Source organism: Sturnira hondurensis, unplaced genomic scaffold, assembly GCF_014824575.4.
Source record: "Sturnira hondurensis isolate 20B ecotype Veracruz unplaced genomic scaffold, ASM1482457v3 Scaffold0006437, whole genome shotgun sequence".
In the NCBI taxonomy this organism is placed as follows: domain Eukaryota; kingdom Metazoa; phylum Chordata; class Mammalia; order Chiroptera; family Phyllostomidae; genus Sturnira; species Sturnira hondurensis.
This window is the reverse complement of record NW_028079068.1, coordinates 9,764,793-9,784,797: the sequence shown is the minus strand read 5'-3', so window position 1 is coordinate 9,784,797 and position 20,005 is coordinate 9,764,793. Positions and strand designations below refer to the sequence as shown.

The 20,005-nt window shown below is 41.2% G+C and overlaps 1 protein-coding gene across 6 annotated transcripts in view; it reads left to right on the top strand.

Moving 5' to 3' along the window:
- The first annotated feature begins 4,880 nt into the window (after nt 1-4,880).
- Nucleotides 4,881-20,005, top strand: part of NRF1 (nuclear respiratory factor 1) — a 138,083-nt gene continuing 122,958 nt past the window's right edge. For 5 of the 6 annotated variants that reach the window (XM_037049210.1, XM_037049209.1, XM_037049214.1 and 2 more), the window contains exon 1: nt 4,881-4,986. The gene's annotated coding sequence lies outside the window, so the exon portion shown is untranslated. Of the gene's footprint in view, nt 4,987-7,345; nt 7,476-20,005 lie in introns of all 6 variants that reach the window. The other variant, XM_037049211.1, reaches the window with a different exon arrangement.

The window sequence follows — 20,005 nt, the reverse complement described above, 5'->3', positions numbered from 1 at the left end:
GTTTGATCTCTTGTAAGGGCACATACCTGGGTTGCAGGTTCAATCCCCAGTAGGGCACGTATAGGAAGCAACCAATCGGTGTTTCTCTTTCACACTGATGTTTCTTTCTCTCTCTCTCTCTCTCCCTTCCTCCACCCATGGACATATACTACTGAGTGGGAATTGACTGTGGAAGTGGTGAGCTGGGCACTGGGGGTCAAAGAGAGGAAAATTGGGTCAACTGTAACAGCATGAAAAATAAAAAATGGTTAGATGAGAAGAAAAAATACATGAATGAAATCTTTAAAAAAATAAAATCAATAAAAAACATATCTTCAAGCGAAGATTAAAAACAAGTTGTTACCTTAATAAATCACATGCTAAATATTTGATTTACTGAGGTAACAGTAACTAGTCTTTTCCACCCCTCTCCCCTCAAATCATCCTCAGGCATTAAAAAAACTTATCCTGACACTTCCAACCTGTTATACACTGCTCCCTTATCCAAATCCCTTGTCTTGGCATTCCCCTCGATGTTCTCCACAATTTGGGGGAGGAGTCCCCAAGAATATATACATGTAGTCAGGAATAATTTATTCATCATCGTCGTCATCAACATCATCAGAGAAGCCAACATCTTTGAGGTCTGTGTTTTGTACCAAGCAATTTACATGGTTAATGGAAAGACCTAATAATACTCAGCACTTACTGTGTGCTTCCTGGCTGCCAGGCACTGTTCTGACCCTTTATATTATTTCTTTTAACTTCTGTGTCATGGGTGAAGAAACACAGGCTTAAACGGTTAAGTGACTTGCCAAAGTCTCACAGGTAGGTAGAAAGTGCTTCGATGGGACATGGGACGATGGGATGATGGGACGTGGTTCCCCAGAGGAGGCCTGTGGCCTCTGAAAGCATGGGGGTGCAGCTACTGGGGCTGCTGCCGTCTGGAAATGAAGACCCGCCAGCTGGCCCACGATGTTCCCAAAGACGCAAAACTCCCTTGAATCACTCACATAGTGCCAGGTTCCCATGAATCGTTATGGGGTTGGGGCTGCGCCCATTCCGAAGTAGAGATGGGGAGGCTGCTGCACTTGGGTCCTGAAGAGTCCCCTTGTGAAAAGTTGCCTCAGCTCATCTCTCTTTATCTCTGTCTCCTGCCAAGCACATAGGCCACACTAGAAGCTAAAAGCTTCCTGCAAGCCAGCTCCTGTTAGTTGTTGCTTAGGTGGTCTGCCTCGCTAGTGGGCAAACCACCTCGGACAGGCCTGAACACTGGCAGCTCCAACTGAGATTGCTGTGCTGCTTTACTCACCTAACATGACTGGGGGACGCCCACCTCCACCTGTTGCTCAGTCTCCCCCAGTGCTCCACCCACTCAAAGTGTCTTTGCCTTTCTGCTCTGTGCCTGTAAGAATCTTACCCACACTTCAAGGCCAAGTCAAGGTACATCTCTTTGTGAAATTTCCTACAGTACACAAATTGTTTGTTTATTTATTTTAATCCTCACCCAGGGATATGTCTTTATTCATTTGAGAGAAAGACAGAGAGAGAAACATTGATTGGTTGCCTCCTGTACTCACCCCGACCAGGGACTGAACCCCAAACCTAGGTGTATGCCCTGCGGGGGAATGGAACCCGCAACCTTTTGGTGTATAGAATGACACTCCAACCAGTGGAGCCACCTGGCCGGGGTAGATTTCCTACATGACTTTAATTCCGATCACTCCCATGTACAGTCTGTATCACCACTCGTTTGGTTCTCAGCATATGCTGATTTTTTGCAGATAATCAGTCTGTCAAATGACCATGGGCTTACTGAAAGCAAAGCCAAGTTGGACATCTCCTGCACTGCCCAGGCTGCTGAGCCCCCAGACATTTCTCAAGGGTCTGGGCTTCTTTTTTTCCTTGCTCTGAGCCCCAAGGTTAAATCATCTAAAGTCATCCCTTCTTTTTGAATTCAGGTACTGCCTACTTCCTTCCTTACGGAGTTTTCTTCTTGCATTATACGGTCTACAGTTTCTGACTCCCTTGTGCTGAGGATGATCACTACAATTTTGTCAGAATCCAGTTCTTTACTCTAGTAGGATGGATTTTTTTCCCCTGAGATTAATTCTAGAGTCTTAGGTCATCCAGACTCAAGAGCCTTTGGGGCAGAGCAACTGGGGTTCTCAGGATTATTTGTTTTAAGAAAGTAATTTGCATTTTGGGGGGGGGGGTTGGCACCGAGATCTTTGGTTACTTGTTTGTTGAAGGTCTGCTGTGAGTCAGGCATTGCAGGAGATGCTGGGATACAGTCATGACAAGGCGAGTCTCTGCCCCTCCTGCAGCTTCCAGATTGTGGAGGATGTATGGTCTGAGAACAGTACAGAAAAAGTAAGGCAGTGCTTTCAAACTTTCTGCAACTATAATGCAGTAAGAAATGTATATTATATCACGGTCCACTATAAACACATACACCTATGTACATATATATTTTTTAGATTTTAAATTTATTTTTAGAGAGGGAAAGTAGGGGGAGAGAGGAACATCAATCTGTGGTTGCCGCTCAAGCACCCTCTACTGGGGACCTGGCCTGCAACCCAGGCATGTGCCCTGACTGGGAATCAAACCCGTGACCCTTTGGTTCACAGGCCCACACTCAATCCACTGAGCCTCACCAGCCCGGGCTGTACATACATTTTTATAGCCAAAAATAAATGTTTCACAAGACAGGAGCCTTTCAAAGTTTGTTGTTCTCCAGTATTTTCTATTTCTTTTATGAAATGCTGGTCATAACTAAGTTAATTTTGTGCTTCATCAGTAGATATCGACCTGCAATCTGAAAAACGCTGATAATGATGAAGACCACAACTCCGAGTTCAGGCTGAGGGCTTTCAAACCTGGCTCCATGTCTTACAGTCTGGGTTTGGGCAAGTAACCTCTACATGCCTTGTTTCTCCATTTGCAAAGTGAGATAATAATAGCATTGTAGTACCTACCTCGTGGGCTTCACTTGAGAAAGGAGATAATGTGTGAAAAGGAATTAAAATAGGGCATGATACATCACTGGAGCTCAATAAACATAAGTGGTGGAAGGTATAGGGGGACTAAATGGTAATGGAAAAATAAACAAAGATTATATATTAAAAAAAAAAGTAAGTGGTAAGTGCTGGGTGTGATGATGGAAGGGCCAAGCACTCATTCTGGGAAGAAAGGAAGAAATTCTGCTTCCTGGAGGAAATGGCACTAATGTTGAGGACTTAAGGAGCAGTAGGAATTATTCAGAGGAAGATTTAAGCAGAATAGGAGTAGAGAGAGGAGAAGAAAGTTCTGTGCAGAAAGCAGCCCTTGCAAAACTTGTGAGGTGGGAGAACTTCCTGTCTCCTCTGATCTGAGTGAGAGCTTCTGAGCGCAGCAGCAGTCAGTGGGAGAAGTCTGTGACAGGTGATGTCAGAGATGGCAGCCGCAGGTGAGGTCACGAAGGGCCTTGAAGTCACCTCTGAGAATTTTAGACTTTAACTTATGGGTGACGGGATTTTGTTCAGCTTGTTAAGCAAGGAAATGACATGATTTACTTTTTAAAAAAACAATCAAGCTAGGCAATTCTTGTGGCAGGGAGACCATGAAAGGTTTTTTTGTTTTTTTGCGGGTTTTTGCAGGATCTTGATGAGACACCAGAGTCGCCTGAGCCAAATTAAGAAATGACAAGAAAGGACAGTTTTAAAGACCTAATTGAACATAGGGACTGGAAGAAGAGGGAGTAAAGAATCACTCCTAGGTTTCTGACATGAGCACCTGGTTTGGTTGGTAGGAACACTCAAGTCACTTTCTTAGAAATTGCTGAATAAAAAGACATTCCGTCTTTAGAGATGATGGATTTTGAGCTAAATGAAATCGTGGTGAAAATTAAAGTTTCCTAATTTGGTCGAGCTGCTTTCTGATACCCTTCGGATGTTTAGTAATTCTCTAGGCACTGATTCTTGAACTACAGTGTGCATGAGAATCACCAAGAGGTGAGTCTGGGAATGGTATTGAGGGGGGTGTTAATAACAAAGGTTCCTGGGCTAAGCAGCCAAGATTCTGGAGACACCAATTGGGGCCCAGGATTTAAAATAACACCCCGAGTGATTTTATTTAGGTAGTTTCCTGATCACACTTTTTAAAAACAAAGACCAACAAAAACTACTCCTCTGATGTTTCTAAAATTAGATTTATTTATTTATTTATTTTTTGCTAACCACCCTTCCCTACTTCTCAGGCACCTGCTTGGGGGTGGGGGTCCCTTCGCTCTGCATGTAAGCTCCTTGAGAGCGAGGGCTTCACCTTCCTCCAGCGCACCCGGAAAAATATCTGGCACAGCAAGTGTCTTCTAGAAGTGTTCGCCAAACGAAGGAATGAGCGAATAAATTAATATATTGCTTTGCACAAAAAGCAATATATTGCTTTTTGCTTAATTGCTTTTGCTTTTAAATACCTGGGAAGGGCTTGAAATAAGGAAACAAGGATCATTCCAAGAAAACAGTGAGGACGCGACTGGCAAGGCAGCGCTGACGAAAATGCGGGGGCACTCCTTTCGGATTGTCTGTGTACGTTCAGGGGTCCTAATTCCCGGGGCCGGAGGGCGAGAAATGTTACTATTTTTCCTGATCAGCAACCATCTTGGGATGTCCGTACCACTTCCCCGGGGCGCTCACGTTGAACTAATCCCGTTTCTTCCGTGGCTTCGGCCCCATTCAAACCTTTGAAACGCAATGTGAACGCGAGGAGGCCGAAGGGGGCTGCAGGAGCCCTCCGCTCAGCGCCCTCCGGACTGCCCCGCCAAGGCAGCGCCGACCTCCCCATCATGGCGGCCGCCGGGCGGGGAAGCCGAGCCCGTGCGTCGCGTGCGTGCCTCCCCTCCCTCCCCTCCCCCTCGGCGGCGGCAGAGGCGGCAGCGCTCGCCATTGCCGCTGGTGGCAGGAGGCTGCGAGGAGCCGGCGCGGTCGCAGTCTCCACGGCGCAGGCCCACGGTAGCGCAGCCGCTCTGAGGTGAGTGCCCTACCGCGCAATCTCCAGCTATTTCAGCCCCGGCGCAGCCGCAACACGCCGCCCGCCCGCCGGCCGGCCGGCCCGCCCCGCAGCCGGCACCCTGCCGCCCCCGGCTCCGGGCCTGGGCCCCCGCGGGATTCGGCCTGCCTCGGGCGGGGGGCCCCGGCCCGGCCCAGTCAAACCGCCACTCCGAGGATGCGCAGGCCGCACTAGGCCCCAGGCGTCCTGGCGGGCTCGGGAGAGAGGCGCTGCCCTCTCGAGAGCCGTAGGGTTCCGGCCTCCCTTGCCGCCCAAGGCTCTCGGGGCCGCGGCCTCCTCACCATGGTGGAACCCGGGACCCGGGGCCCGGGCCCGGCCTTCCCGCGGGGTTGGGAGCGGGAGGCGCGGAAGAGCGCGCCGGCCCAGGAGCAGGAGGTGGGCGGGCTGCGCGGGGCCGGAGCCGCGGCTCCCTGCTCGCCCCCTCGGCTCTTCCTGGGTTTGGGCCGCGGGCGGCGCGGCGGGCTGGGCCGAGTCGGGCGCGGGAGCCGCTGTCTCCTGCGGGAGAGGAGGCTGACTCTTTGGGCGACCTCCGATGCTTCCCTCCCGCCGGGGTGGCGTAAGCTTGTTACCCAGGTAGACTGGGGGACGCTGGAATATGGCGCGCTGCCCACCTTCTTGCAAGTTAGGAGGCGGCCCGGGCGGCAGCGGCGGCAGTTCGAGGAGGAGGGCGCAAAGTCCTTTTCTACGCAGAAATAAGGAGCGACATTGTGTTTTCTTCCACGGCTGAGATGCTGCCGGTGGAGGAGCCTCGGTTCTTCCAGTGCCTGGGATGGTGGTCCCCTGGGTGAGGGAGAGGGGGAGTGGCGCGACCCTCGGGAGGAACTGAGCCTTTGCCACTGGGAAGACGAGGGCTCTGGATGGTTTTGGGCATGGTTATTATACCACATTCCCAGACTTTCGAGGACTCAAGGGTTGTCTCTGTATGTTACCCACTTCCCTGTGCAGTGCTGTCCATCGTTTCTCTCACCTGTTGTGCGCCGTTGTTGGTCTCAAAGTTTCTACAGTGCATCTAGCTCACTGTGCTTGTCAGAACTTGAAGTTTTAAAAATCTTAATATTTTTAGGGCTTCCAGCGGTGCTCCAGCCAGTTGGAGGAGCTGTTGCTTGGTCTCCATCCCTCCCTTTAAAGCATTAAGTCGAATGTATTAATTGCTTACTTTAGAGATGGTGTCAGTTGTGCTGAAGTCTTTTCTGTGGTCAGAGCAGAATGCACATTTTCTTAGTGTGTAGAGACAATGTAGGGAAACTCTTAGAGTGAAAGGTAGTGTGAGTGAACCTGTCATCAACTTTGTCCCAGGACATTATCTGCGGTCACAGTGATCCTTTTCCCATTCCAACCTTTAAAAAAATTTCTTTTCCTTGGGCTGTGAATAGTAAGTTACTGGGTTGTTCCTCATTCAAGGGGAAAGGGAGGGAGGATTTTGGAGATGCTGGTTTTGTGTGTGTGTGTGTGTTATTCAGAAGTGACCTGATTCCCTACAATTGTGTTTGAATGCTCTTGACATGTTATCCCATAAGGTAGTGAAAATATATAACTGGTTCTGTCTGCCAGTCTGTATGTAATTTTCTTATTTTACTGAGCGCAAAAGCAAACATAAAATATCACATATAATGTAGTGTACTTATTCTTAACTTGAGTCCTAAATTGTGTGCAGAATTTTTGTGTCAGGAGACTTTTTTCGCCCATCCGACAGAACCCTTATTTAGAGTTTTTTGGTTACATCGCACCTGCCTTTCCCCACCCTCATCTCAAACTCAGTTCATATGAGAGAAGACGACTGTTTGCTAGTAGTCAGTGGCCATATTCTCACTTAGGGAGAAAAAATGTCTCTCATCCCCCAAGCCAGGAGTACTCATGGAATAGTTTTCTTAACAGGTTTTACGGAAATTTAACTTCTGGATTTAGGGAAGTAACTGTAGGAATAGATAAGGTGCCTTGTTCAGATATAGAAGGGATTAAAGGAGAAAGAATCTCAGGTTTCCCTCCCAATTCATGTATATTCCAAATGGAACCCAAAATTGGAGAGTTGTTAAAATTTAATCACAATTAGGCATCCATCTCTAATTCTACTAGGGAGCTGAAGACCCATGATTTAAATACCCGATTTGCATTGCCTGTAGGTTCAACCAGACTCTTGGGTTGTCTTCAAAAAGTATTTTATGTGAAAATCAAGTGGGTGACTGTTTTAAGGGAAATTGAAGATCCTTGGGGATTAATTTTTTATACTTCTTTTCTAATATGTAATAAAGCATTCAGTAAATGTTTGGGGGGAATAATAATGATGAACAGTAATTATTGAAATTAAATTTTTTTTCACAAGTATTTGAAAAGGCGTGCTGATATTTTCGTTTCTGGAAGGACTGTGAACTGTCAGCCTTTAGAAGCACAGCCTCCACTCCCCTGGAGAGCAGGAAGCTATTGCATACGTTCAACATCTCTTGTATCTTTAGGTAAGCCCGCTGGTCCTGCAGCTCAGTTACATTGTGAACAGTTGGAGGGTAAAGGGGGAGCTCGGTGTTGTGAGTGGCAGAAGTGCCTGCTCTCTCCTGAAGCATTTCCGTGTACTCTGTCTGGGGCTGGAAATGTGGTACTTGACTTTATGTTTGTGTGTGACTGTGTGATGCTTGTGTTAGTACGTATATAAACAATATTTGGAAAAATCAGCTTTACAAATATCAGTCTTTGGTTTTGTAAAAAACATTTCAGAAAATGTCTATACCAAAGGGTATTTTCTCTGTTTTTTTCATGTTTTCCTTGAGCGCTAAAGCTAGTGTTTTTAGCCTGAGCTTACCTTGACTAAGTCCAGTCTGTTTTTTGGGGCCTTTGTGTACATGATAACTTTTGCACATTATGTATCATGGTACCTTCCTTATTAGCTAGGGGGTGGATTATCCACTCTCTTGGTTCTTCAGGTAGGAGTTTTATCCATCAGATTTCTACTAAGGTGAACAGGCTGGAAGAGAAATAGTGAAAGGAGGTGAAACAAATCAATTTTCAGGTGTTTCCAGTAGATTACAATCATATTGAACTATTAGAAACTTAATCCTGGAGCAGCAAGAAAGCTTTGGTTATTTTGATGTAATATGAACAAAACTTGGAAAATGAACTTTGTGACTGCTCAAGGAAAATAAGTGGCTTATGTATACCCTGGAATATATATGAGTATTTCTTTTGAAGTGCAGTTCAGAATTAGGTTTATTTATTTTTGATCCTACTTAATGCAGTTTAGTTACCAAAGCTTCAAAGAAGCTTTATTTTTTTTTCCTTTTCATCATGTTGCCTGTACACCTACAACGTCCTAAAATGTGAGTACTAATATGAAGTGAAGAAATGTCAGAAGTGCAACTTTGTAGAGATAATTTAGTGTATTTTAATTTAAAAAAAATTTTTTTATTTAATTCTTGTTCAAGTACAGCTTTCTGTCTTATATTCCCAACCCTGCCCGCCCCCTGCCCCATGCTCCCCGCCTCCCTCCCATTTCCACCCCCCACCCTCAGTTATTGTCCATGTGTCCTTTATACTTGTTCATGTGAGTCCATCCCCTTTTCCCCAATGATTCTCTCCCCTCTCCCCTCTGGGCCCTGTCAGCCTGTTCTGTAATTGAGTGTCATTAGTCATATTTTGCTTGCTTGTTTGTTTTGTTTAGATCCCTGTTAACGGTGATATCATATGGTATTTACTTTAGTGTATTTTTAAAAGACAAAACAACAAAAATTTAAAAACTAGGGCTGTTTAGACAGAATTGCAATATTTGTGGTCCCTTGAGGCACATCCATGTATCAGTAGCAGTCACTTAAAAGATAAGATGACCTTGTGGAATGTACTCCAGAATCCCCGATCTTGCCACCCACCTTAATCAAACTGCTACTGGGCCAGCAGATATTTCTTAAGGAAGCCACGTGTAGGGTGTGTGTGTGGGGTGTGTGTGTGTATATTGGGGGAGAGTTTGTGGGGAAAAGAATAAATGATACTGGCAGAATAATCTAGTTTCATAGATTGGGGTGATCACTGGAATTTAGGAGGTATAGTTTAAAAGAAGCTCAAAGGGCTACTTTTGTATGGGTCATCAGTTTGGTGATTTAGACTACTGTATACTATTTATAGTGTATTTAGTAGGTAAGCACAGTATTTAGATTAATTTGTGCATGCTGATTTCTGTGGTTACAAATGTGAAAAGGTTGGCTGACGGCTTAAGTGGACATTTTCTTAACACTTAAGTAGTATCTGTTGGATAAACTATGCCAACCCTTTTTCAGAATCATGAAGAATGGGCTTTGTATGCATAAACTTTAAGACCACTTTCACAAAAAAGCTGGTAATTTACTGTTGGTAAAGTCTTTGCTTTTTAGAACTTGGAGAGTCTGCTTTGTTGCTGCTACTGAATGCTAATATGGCTAGGCTGGCAGCTAAACCTACAAAGAACAAGAGGAAGTTAGGAAATGTCCTCATGAAACATTGCTTAAAACTAAGCAATGGACTGGAAGTGGGGAGCTAGGGACTAGAGCACTTAATTCTTGTTTTATGTTCAAAAGAGGATGAGGTGGACCCTCCAGTGAGAAATAACCTTAAGTGTATCCTTTAGAGCTTTGCCCTTCACTGATTTTCCAGACATTAATTAAAGAATACAATATTCCAGGCATGTGCTAGGTGCTGGAGTAACAAATAAACCATGGGTCTTGTCTAGTATGGGAGACAGAAAAAGGCTCAACTTACACAACTGTTTGAGAGCTAAAACAGAGTAAAGAAAGAGGGGTGTGAATTGTAGAGGAAGGGAGGAATTCCCTCTGGGGAGGGGACGGGTGATGCAGATAGAATAAGAGAAGTTAGGGAAGAAGTTTTGTGTAGGGGATGTTGAAATAGATCTTTTAAGGTGAGGAGCAGTTTTACTGCTGGAGAAGCTAGAGGAAGGGCATTGATAGTCTGAGAAACAGCTAGTAGATTTTGCAGTACATGGGAAGTAGTGGAAAGTGAAGCTGATGAAGTTGCAACCTGATGGGGAAGGGCATGGGGCAATTGAAGATTGCAGTTGGCAAATGGATGATGATGACTTTAATTAAGATAGGGAATGTATGGGACGGAACAGAATTTGAGGAGGAAGGGCAGTAGGGTACGATTCTAGACGTGGGAATCAGATATGTCTGATAGCTACCTCTTGACAGATTTGGGGCTGGAGCTCAAGGGCAAGTGGGGCCAATGAAGAGAGTTGTCTTCATAAGCATAATGTCATAGAAACTGCAAAAGAGTATTATATGGAGAGTGAGGAAGAGACTTAGGGCAACCTTGTGGAGCCTTTGCATCTGAGGGTCGGGTGAATAAAGAAGGGCCTTTTGAAGGAAGTTGAGAAAGGATGGGTAAAGGTAAGTGGTGCCGGGCTGAAGAGGCTGAGGATAGGGATGAAGGGAATTCAGTAACGTGAATTTCAGCAATCTATTACAGAGAGCTCATTGGGATGAAAACTGGGTATAGCCAGTAGAGTTAAAAGAAATTTTCTGTGTGTGTGTGTGCATGTGCATATATATATATATATGTATATATATATATATATACACACACATACATACATATAGGGTGGGCAAAAGTAGGTTTATACTTGTCCTCGTGGAAAAATACATAATACAAGAATAAGCTGTTCCACATACTCACCACTGTAAACCTACTTTTGCCTACCCTATATGTATGTATGTATTGATTTGCCAGAAATCATGATAGTGAAACACAATAGATTTTTTTAGCATTATTGAATATAGGGGTAGGGCTTATAAAATCCAGTTTAATAGAGAATCCATGCTTAGGAATAGGTCCAGTCCTTCCCTTCTTGCATGAGAATTATGAGCATTAAAACCCTGGGAGAGAGCCCTGGCTGGCGTAGCTCAGTGGATTGAGCACGGGCCTGCGAACCACACGATCGCGGTTCGATTCCCAGTCAGGGCACATGCCTGGGTTGCAGGTCGGTTCCCTGCAGGCCAACTCCCAGCAGGGGACGCACAAAAAGCAACCATACATTGATGTTTCTCTCCCTTTCTCCTTCCCTCTAAAGATAAATAAACAAATAAAAAAATATTTAAATTAAAAAAAAAAACACTGGGAGAGGACTTAAATTCTAACAATTAAAGTTTATATATTTGAATACATACTATAGTATGTTTGAGTTTATAGTCTCTTAAAAGTGCAGATTCCTTGTGAAAGGTTTTGAGATTTTATTTTGAGGTTTCATAATATTTAGTTTAGTGTAAGGGTTTTTCATCTGGGTTTTGTAGTTCTGGGATTCGTGGATATATTTTGGCCCTGTGATCCTGATCTCTTGAAATTATATGAAAAATTTGTGCGTATGTGCCTGCCTATGTGATTTTTCTGGAGAGCAGGGCCATAACTTATTGAGATTTTCAGAGGGTTCTTGACACACACAGATGTCAAGGGCCTTTTCAGTAATGTTAGTGATAAAGTCAAGTGTTGTTTGTGTTAGCTGACTGCGGTACACCAAGGGAAAGAAATTTTGAGTGGGCGTCTCAGGTGGGGAAGGGGAACTTTGGGAGGATATTAGGCACCTCTAGGAGATAGGAGTAGGAGTAGGAGCACCAGAAGGTTCTGGGAGGAAGGTCAAAGCAAAGCTTAACCAATTTCAGAATTTTGTGGTCTCCTAGACTCTCTGTGTGTGTGTGTGTGTGTGTGTGTGTGTGTGTGCGCACGAGCCCTCTGATTGGGGATCCAACCTGCAACCTTGGTGTATGGGCGTGGTGCTTTAACCAACTGAGGTACCCAAAAAGGGCTTTTTTTTTTTTAAAGTATTCTAGGATTCACACTAGTATATGACTAGTCGTGCACTATATAAAATAGGCTTTGTGTGTGTGGGGGGTGTCAAATCAATATTGTTTTAAAGAAAAAGTGAGTTTTGGAAGAAAGCTAATAGATGGCACTCAATTCATTTTTAAGTTGGGAGTTGCTTATACTTTGGAAATTTCCTAAAATGTAATGTTTTAATCTAGTGATCTGGGGCAAGACGTTTATTCTCTCCATGCTTAATTTTTCTGACCATGTAATGAAAATACTACTAGCCTATGTTATAGGGCCTTTCCAAAATTATGACAATAATGGAATGCTTGATAATGTTTTATATGATACCCCCTAAAAGTATTGGTATACAATAAGAATGATTAGAATAAATATATTGGGTAACCTTAAACACAGAAAATTTGTGTTATATAACTTGTAATTAACTCATGTTTGTAAATGATCTTTATATTCACTAAATCTACAAAAAGATTCCCTAAATACTGGATTGAACAAAAAGTCTGTATGGTTTTTTTTTCCATAAAATAAAAGATACGTTTTTCATTTTACCAATAACTTTATTGACTTGAATGTTTTTGCTCTTTCCCTCATGGTAGAACGTTGATTGTTCTCAGTTAATGTCTCAGTCCGAGCTGTCAACTTCAGCTGGTCTGCCTGACTGTGTAGCATCAACTGGTGAGAAATCTCCAGCATGAAATTTCGCAAACCACTTTTGACAGTTTGATCAGTCACAGCACCTTTTCCATACACTGCACAAATCTTTTTCTTTTCGCATTTTAGTTGCATTTTTACATTTCTTGAAATAATCAAGTATAATATGCCAAAAATGTGTAGTTTCTTCCATTCTTCAGTATTAAAATGGCTACACAAAAATTCACCAATTTTGATAAGTATTTTTTAAAATGCACACTGATATGACAGCTGTCACAGTACGATCTAACAAAATTGTTTTGACGATGAAGACAACGAAGTGCTACTAGAGCCATCTTACGGAAAAAGACCAAACGAACTTTTTGGTCAACCCAGTAGAACCAGAGTGTTCTCTTTTCCTTTGTTCACTTTTTTTGGTCCTTTGTCTTTCATTAAATGATTATGAAGTAAAGTTCTTAGTAACAGATACTTCATATAAAAATAACCCACAAATTGAGAACTTACCAAGGGTTGCTAAATAGAAACACCACCATAGAACTCGTCTCATGACCTGAAACTGGCTTCGGGTACTAAGTCTAAGGAGAAACAATTCTATCACCAGTTGTGACTGAGTTAAAAATTTTTTTGTCTTATTTAATTTGTAGATCTATATATTAAGTTTTTCCCACATTGAAAATGTATTATTATAGTGAAAAATTGTAGAAAGAAAACAGAAACTCAAATTAATGGCTATCTTTGGTTTATAAGCAAACATATTACATGATTTTAATTTCATGTACCTTTCATTACTTTTTAAATTATCTTTAATGAAGATGCCTTAACTTTTGTAATAGGAAAAGATAAACATAAATTTGGATAATATAATTATGGCCCTTAAGGATTCACTGTCAAGTTTTGGGCGGATACGTCACTTATCCTCACTGGGCCTTTTTCCTTACTTGAAAAGTGAAGAGGACAGAAATGGCATTAAAAAGTTTCTTACAAATAAAAATTCCTTCTAAAATTAATTGTGACCCTGTTATGACATGTTGAACAATAAGTAGGGTATTTTGTTAAAGTAAAAAGTCATGTTCATTGTAGGAAAGCAAAGAGAAGAAAATTAAAAAAGAATATTTTAATATATATGGATTTGGATATATTCATAAGTATACATGTATATGTGTGTGCACATATACATGCAGAATATGCATGCACACACTGTACATGATAATTTTTTAATTTTTATTTAATTCTTGTTCAAGTACAGTTTTCTGTCTTGAATTCCCAGCCCTGCCCCCCGCAGTGCTCCCCACCTCCCTCCCATTTCCGCCCCCCACCTGTTATTGTCCATGTGTCCTTTATACTTGTTCATGTGAGTCCTTCCCCTTTTCCCCTGTGATTCTCTCCCCTCTCCCCTCTGTACCCTGTCATGTACATGATAATTATAATAACACTGTGCATACTGTTTACCAGACTGGGTCCAATTTTTCTGTATCCTGGGTACCATGTAGCCACTATGATTAATATATTGCAAGCTTGAGTTGGATTTATTTGTAGCCACAGTTTAAGATTGACTCATTAAGCTCAGAACTAGTTAAAATCCCCAAGTCTTTTTCACTGGTATAATTATTGGATCTGTGCAGTTAGTTGTTTATATCCAAGTGCACATTGTCACATTGACATTGTGTGTTACAGCTGTTACATTATCAGGTCATGGCACGTAATACATAGAGGAGCTAAATCTGAATTCAGTGCTGCGTAATTTAAAGGAATCTTTAAATTTACCTACTTTGGTGTTATTCAGAGAATATTTCTTAAAACAAATGCTGTGGTAACTATAAAAGGGAAAAGGTTACAATTGAAGTAGCAATGACATCAATTATTTTGGGCAGAAGGATGGCCTTAGTAGATAGTCCTTCTGTAATCACATAATCAAATTTTTCTTCAGGTGATCGATCAATGGCTGATCACTTCCAGGTTGATGGACAGCTTGCTTTTGGTTCTTTTGTCAGATATATGAGATGTGTGTCCTTAACTAAGATGTGTGCTTATTTAACTAATAGGCATTTAATGATATCTGTATCTACCATTAATTTGCATTTGAGGTAAAAGACAGAAATGGGTGATGTAGATGTGGTGTTTTAAAAATATTTATTTTTGAGTAATTATTACATGTACATAGTTCAAAGATCAAACAGTATACAAATGAGAATACAAAAAGAGTATACAAAAAGAATACAAGAAGTGAGTTCTCTCCATAGTTTTCCTCTCCAGAAATCACCACCACTACCAGTTTCTTGTGTATCCTTTAACATAGGATAAGCAAAAATGTGTGTTTTTTGAAACACAATGATTGCTTGTATACATATAGTCTCTCTCTCTCTCTCTCTCTCTCTCTCTTTTTTTTAATGACAACTTTGGTATCCAGAACTTCAGCACTAGTGTAGGATTTCTAGAGTTTTTTTACCCTATTGTTGAGAGGCAGGGAACCAGTTTCTTAGCTTTCCATCACTAACTTGATTGGGATGCGTTTCCAAGAGTTATCTATTGTATAGTCCTTTGTGAAAGACTTGTCTGTATAGGCTTACTAACTTTATAGCAGGGAAATAAAACCAATTTTTATTCTGGCTATTTATTTAGAAAACAAAAGAAAAAACCATCAATTCAAATTGGTTTTGAGCCCCTTTCATGCCTTCTAAATGAATTACTTTTTTTAAAATACATTCACAGCATGGCTAAATAAATTATTTCAAGAGCCTGGTAGGTATCAGAGCTTAGGAATAGCTGGAATGTCCAAGAGTAGAAGGATTATGACATTATCACATTCTTCTTTGGGTTGTTATTTGTTTGCTTGTTTTCTTTCTCATTCCACCCTAAACCAATGCTTCTTAACCTGGTTGGGGGGTGCATGAGAGGCAACCACACGTTGATGCTTCTTTCCTCTTTCTCCTTCCCTTCCCTCTCTCTAAAAATAAATAATAAAATCTTTGAAAAAGAAATTTTGAGATGTTTATTAATTTAAAAATAATAGTATATCCACTACATGTTAAAATAGGTGAAGATGTTTTTCTAGTTTTAAGGTCTTTGTTTTGAAAAAAATTTTTAATAAAAATAACTATTTTCCAAAATGACAGTTTAATGAGAAGAGTAGTATTGTTTTAGTTTTTGCAGATTTCTTTAATGTCTGGCTTGATAGAAGACAACTGGATTCTTGAATCTGCTTTGGAACTTTATCTGCTACAGTAGGTTGCTTTAGTTAAAGTACATATAAGAAGACCCGGTCTCATACCGCATACATAGTTGGGAAAAGGAAGAGATTTTAAGAACCTTTTCAGATAATTGTAGATATTCTTTTTTGATATTACACCAAAACTCAAAGGTATTATTTTTTTAAAGGTGAGTTGCAGTGTGGTTTCTGAAGCCTTGGTTCTACTTTGTTACATTGAAATCTATTGGTTTATTGTGCACTTTGAATGGATCCTTTGACCCATGTATAATTTTGTAACGTACTGATCATTCGGAAAATATTAGTGTACTGAATTATGCAGATTCTCCAAATGTTGACAAAAAATAACATTATTTAACACTGCCACAGATCTCATTAGAAAAGGCTTTTAAGTAATGGAAAGCTATCAAGCTCACAGTGGCATATAGGTTTTCCAGAACTCTAATTTTTGCTTGAAATATCACATTTTATCATTGTTAACTAATATTTTCAATTATTTTCCTTGGAGCAACAAGCTTGCTTTCTAAGGTTTTGAGAAAATGTCAGTTACCCACATCTGAACAATCATATAGTTTTTCTGTCAGCTACTCTTTCAGATAAAAATGGTGTTTTTGGAAAAAAGTGGTTGATTCACTTTGCAGCTCGTAGCGTGGAACCTGACTCTGCTTTTCCGACAGCTCTCACACTTTCATGTGTGGACGTGCTTTTTGCATACGTTCTATTTGGTCGCACGGAATAATAAAAAGTATGAACTTAAGGGTAAATATGTAATGAAATTAATAATTTTTACTTTTACATCAGTACGTTGTTAAATACTGACTTTAAAAAAAAAACTGGGCACACGAAGATGACGAGTATTGCTACTCCAGTGCAGTGCCGGTGCCTTCGGCTGGGCTATGGTGCCAGTTTTTTCATCCTCTATTGCTTTTGCATCACTAGTGCAAATATAAGCACAATGAGAAAGGCAAATAATGTCTCAGTTACTATGAAAATAGTTTTGACCTCATGGGCTCCAGGAAGAAGTCTTGGGGGGACCCTCAGGGTTCTGTGGTTCACCTTGAGAACTACTCTTAGTTATTTGAGGGTTAAACTAATTATCCAGACGCACCATTCCCCCACCCCTTCAGTTTCTGGTCCAGAAAAGGATTTTACACAGAAAAGTTGCTCAAAGAATATTTGTTTAATGAATGTAATATGATGACATTTAAGTGGAACAGCACTTGGTAAGTAAAGTAATAGGCAGTCTCACATCCATCCAGGCAGTCTTGGGTATACAGCTTGTCCAGACAGTTGTGGACACAAGGAGAACAAGTGAAGCGTGGGTAATGTACTTGGTAAATGTAAACGAAGGAGAACTAACAGAAGATGATACTGAAATAGGAATTAAGTGGTTTCCGAAATGCCTGGGAAAGGATACACATGTATAAATACCTACCGAGCCAACAACTCAAGCCTTGTTAGGCTGCTTCTATTAACGAATTCTCTGCTTTTTAGGTCCCTAAATTTGTAGCGGTCAAAGAGGAAACTCACTAAGGTGGATCTGATCTGAAAAGCAGACATTTCACTTACATTTCAGTAGGGCACTGCTTGTGCTTGATTAGTAAAGTCTTTTCAAAAAGGGTTACAGAAGGTGAATGTTAAATCACTTTTTATGAAGAATAGTGAATAAAATTCCTGTGTCCATATACACTGCAGATCCAGGTAGTTTTGAGCAAATTTTTCCTTTAAGGAAGCCTGTCCTGTCGAATACCCTAGTGTGGTTATGGACTATTCTTTCCCTTTTAGGGGCAAGGAATTGGGTGATTAGATGGCAGTATATACCCTCCTAGTGTGGAAATCTCAGTCTAGCTACATTTTGATAGTTTGCTAAATAGTGCTCCTTTTGTTTTTAAGTGGTTTGTTTGTTAAAGTCTGTATCTGGCTTAGGGCTAGGATGTAACATTGAAGGCAGAAATAGGAAGGAACAGTTCTAGTTCTAAACCGTCTAGGTCAGGGGTGTCACTCATTTTCACTGGGGCCACATCAGCCTTGTTTCAAAGTGTAATTTCAGTTCCTTAACTATTAAGGAGTAGTTACATTTATACAGTCTTAAAATTATTTTGGCCCTTTGAAGGCACTGCAAGGCTGGTGTGGCCCCTGGTGAAAATGAGTTTGACACCCCTGATCTAGGTCTTTCTCCGCCCCTGCCTCCAGTCCTCATCCCTACTTTTTAGAAAGTTATTACTTCTATCTCAAGTACAGATGGTCAGTTATTTAATGTGACATGTAAATTTTGTGTAGTATACACATAAACTTTCATGTGTATATTTACAAGCTAATAGCATACCATGTGATTACAACTGTTGTGACATTCTGGGAAAGGCAAAACTATGGAGATAAGAAAAAGTGGTTGCCAGGTTTGGAGGGGAGATGAATAGGCAGAGCACAGAGTGTTTTTAGGGCAATGAAAATATTCTATGAAGATATAATAATGGATATGTCATCATGGATTTGTCCAAACCCATAGCAATATACAACATTAGGAGTATACCTTAAAGTAAACCATGGACTTTGGGTGATTATGACGGTGTCAGTGTAAGTTCATCCATGGTTTAAAAAAAAAAGTACTGCTGTAATGAGTGGTGGTGACATGGGGGAGGCTCTTCATGTATCATAATGTCAGGAAGATACATGGGAAATCTCTGCACCACCCTCTTTTGTTGTAAACCTAAACTGTTCTAAAACAAATAATAAAGCCTTTAAAAAAGGGAAAAAAGTCTACAGCAAGTATTTCTGTATTATTTAAACCAGGATACTGTGTACTATTTATATTTTATCTCTTCTTGGCAACTTGATGTCACTGTGCAAAGTACCAATTACTGAACTGTAATGGAACTTCTTTGGGCCTAAGTGCCTTTGAACTCGTGTGTACTTTTCTTTCTTTTTTTAAGATTTTATTTATTTTTTTAATTTAATTAATTATTTTTCAAGTACAGTTTTCTATTACTCCCATCCCACCCCACCCCCCATGCTACCCTCCTCCCTCCCATGCTACCCACCTCCCTCCCATCTTCTGCCCCTCGCAGTTGTTGTCCTTGTATCCTTTATATATGTTCCTCTAAATCCTCTCTATTTCCCCTGAAATTATTTATTTTATTTTTAGAGAGAAGGGAAGGGAAGGAGAAAGAGAGAGAAACATCAATGTGTGGTAGCCTCTCATATGCCCCCTGCTGGGGATCTGGCCTGCAACCCAGGCACGTGCCTTGACTGGGAATCGAACTGGTGACCCTTTGATTCCCAGCCTGCGCTCAATCCACTGAGCTACACCAGCCAGGGCTCTTGTGTACTTTTCAGTTAGACCTTCGTTAGCATACCATACCACGGGAGGGAGCAAGAAGGGCACAGTGCATGGTTTGATACAAGTGCTGCTATAGCCTACTGCTGGCAGACATGACCCAACAAACCCAAGTGGAAAGTGAAGAAGGTTTCTTAGGCATTTCTCTTACCAGAAGCAGTGTTGGGGAAGCTCCACCGGCAACATAGTCTCTCTATTAGATGGAGCTATCCCTGCCCCCATCTCTTTAGTCTTTTCTCACCAGCACTTGTCCTGTACATTCGAATATACTCAGCATTATGTAACTATTAACTATAAACTATGTATATATGTAAATCATATTTTAAGAAATACATATGTAAACTATACATATTAGTCAGGATTTTGCAAAATAGGTTTACAGTTATTTGGAAAATAATAATACAGGAATAAACTTTCATGTACTCACAGTTGTAAAACTACTTTTACCCCACCCTATGTAAACCATAAAATTATATAACTAAAATTACCCAGCATTATATAACTATAGGCTATGATGATTTCAACTGGAGGTGCTCCTGATTGTGCCTAAAAATTCCTGTCCCCCATCTTTACCATGATTTTTAATGGGAACATTTATTTTTGACATGTGTTTTAAAGAGTTTTAGATTTATAGAAAAATTGAATGGCAAGTAGAGTGAATTCCCTTATACATCCTCTGGCCATCCTCACCCTCTCCTGTTACCATCTTGCCTTAGTGTGGTAAGTTTGTTACAGTTTAACTGGAGGAGCCAATAAAACTTAAGGCCTTAGTTTACATTAAGGCTCTCTCTGTGTTGCACAGTCTGGGTTTTGAAAAATGTGTTCTGATGTATTCTCCATTACAGTACCATACAGAATGGTTTCATTGCCCCCAGATCCTCTGTGTTCCTTCCCTTCTCCCAAATCCTGGCAACTACTGATCTCTTTACTGTTTCCATATTATTTCCATAGTTCTGCATTTTGTAGGATGTCACATAGTTGAAGTCATAAAGTAGTCAGAT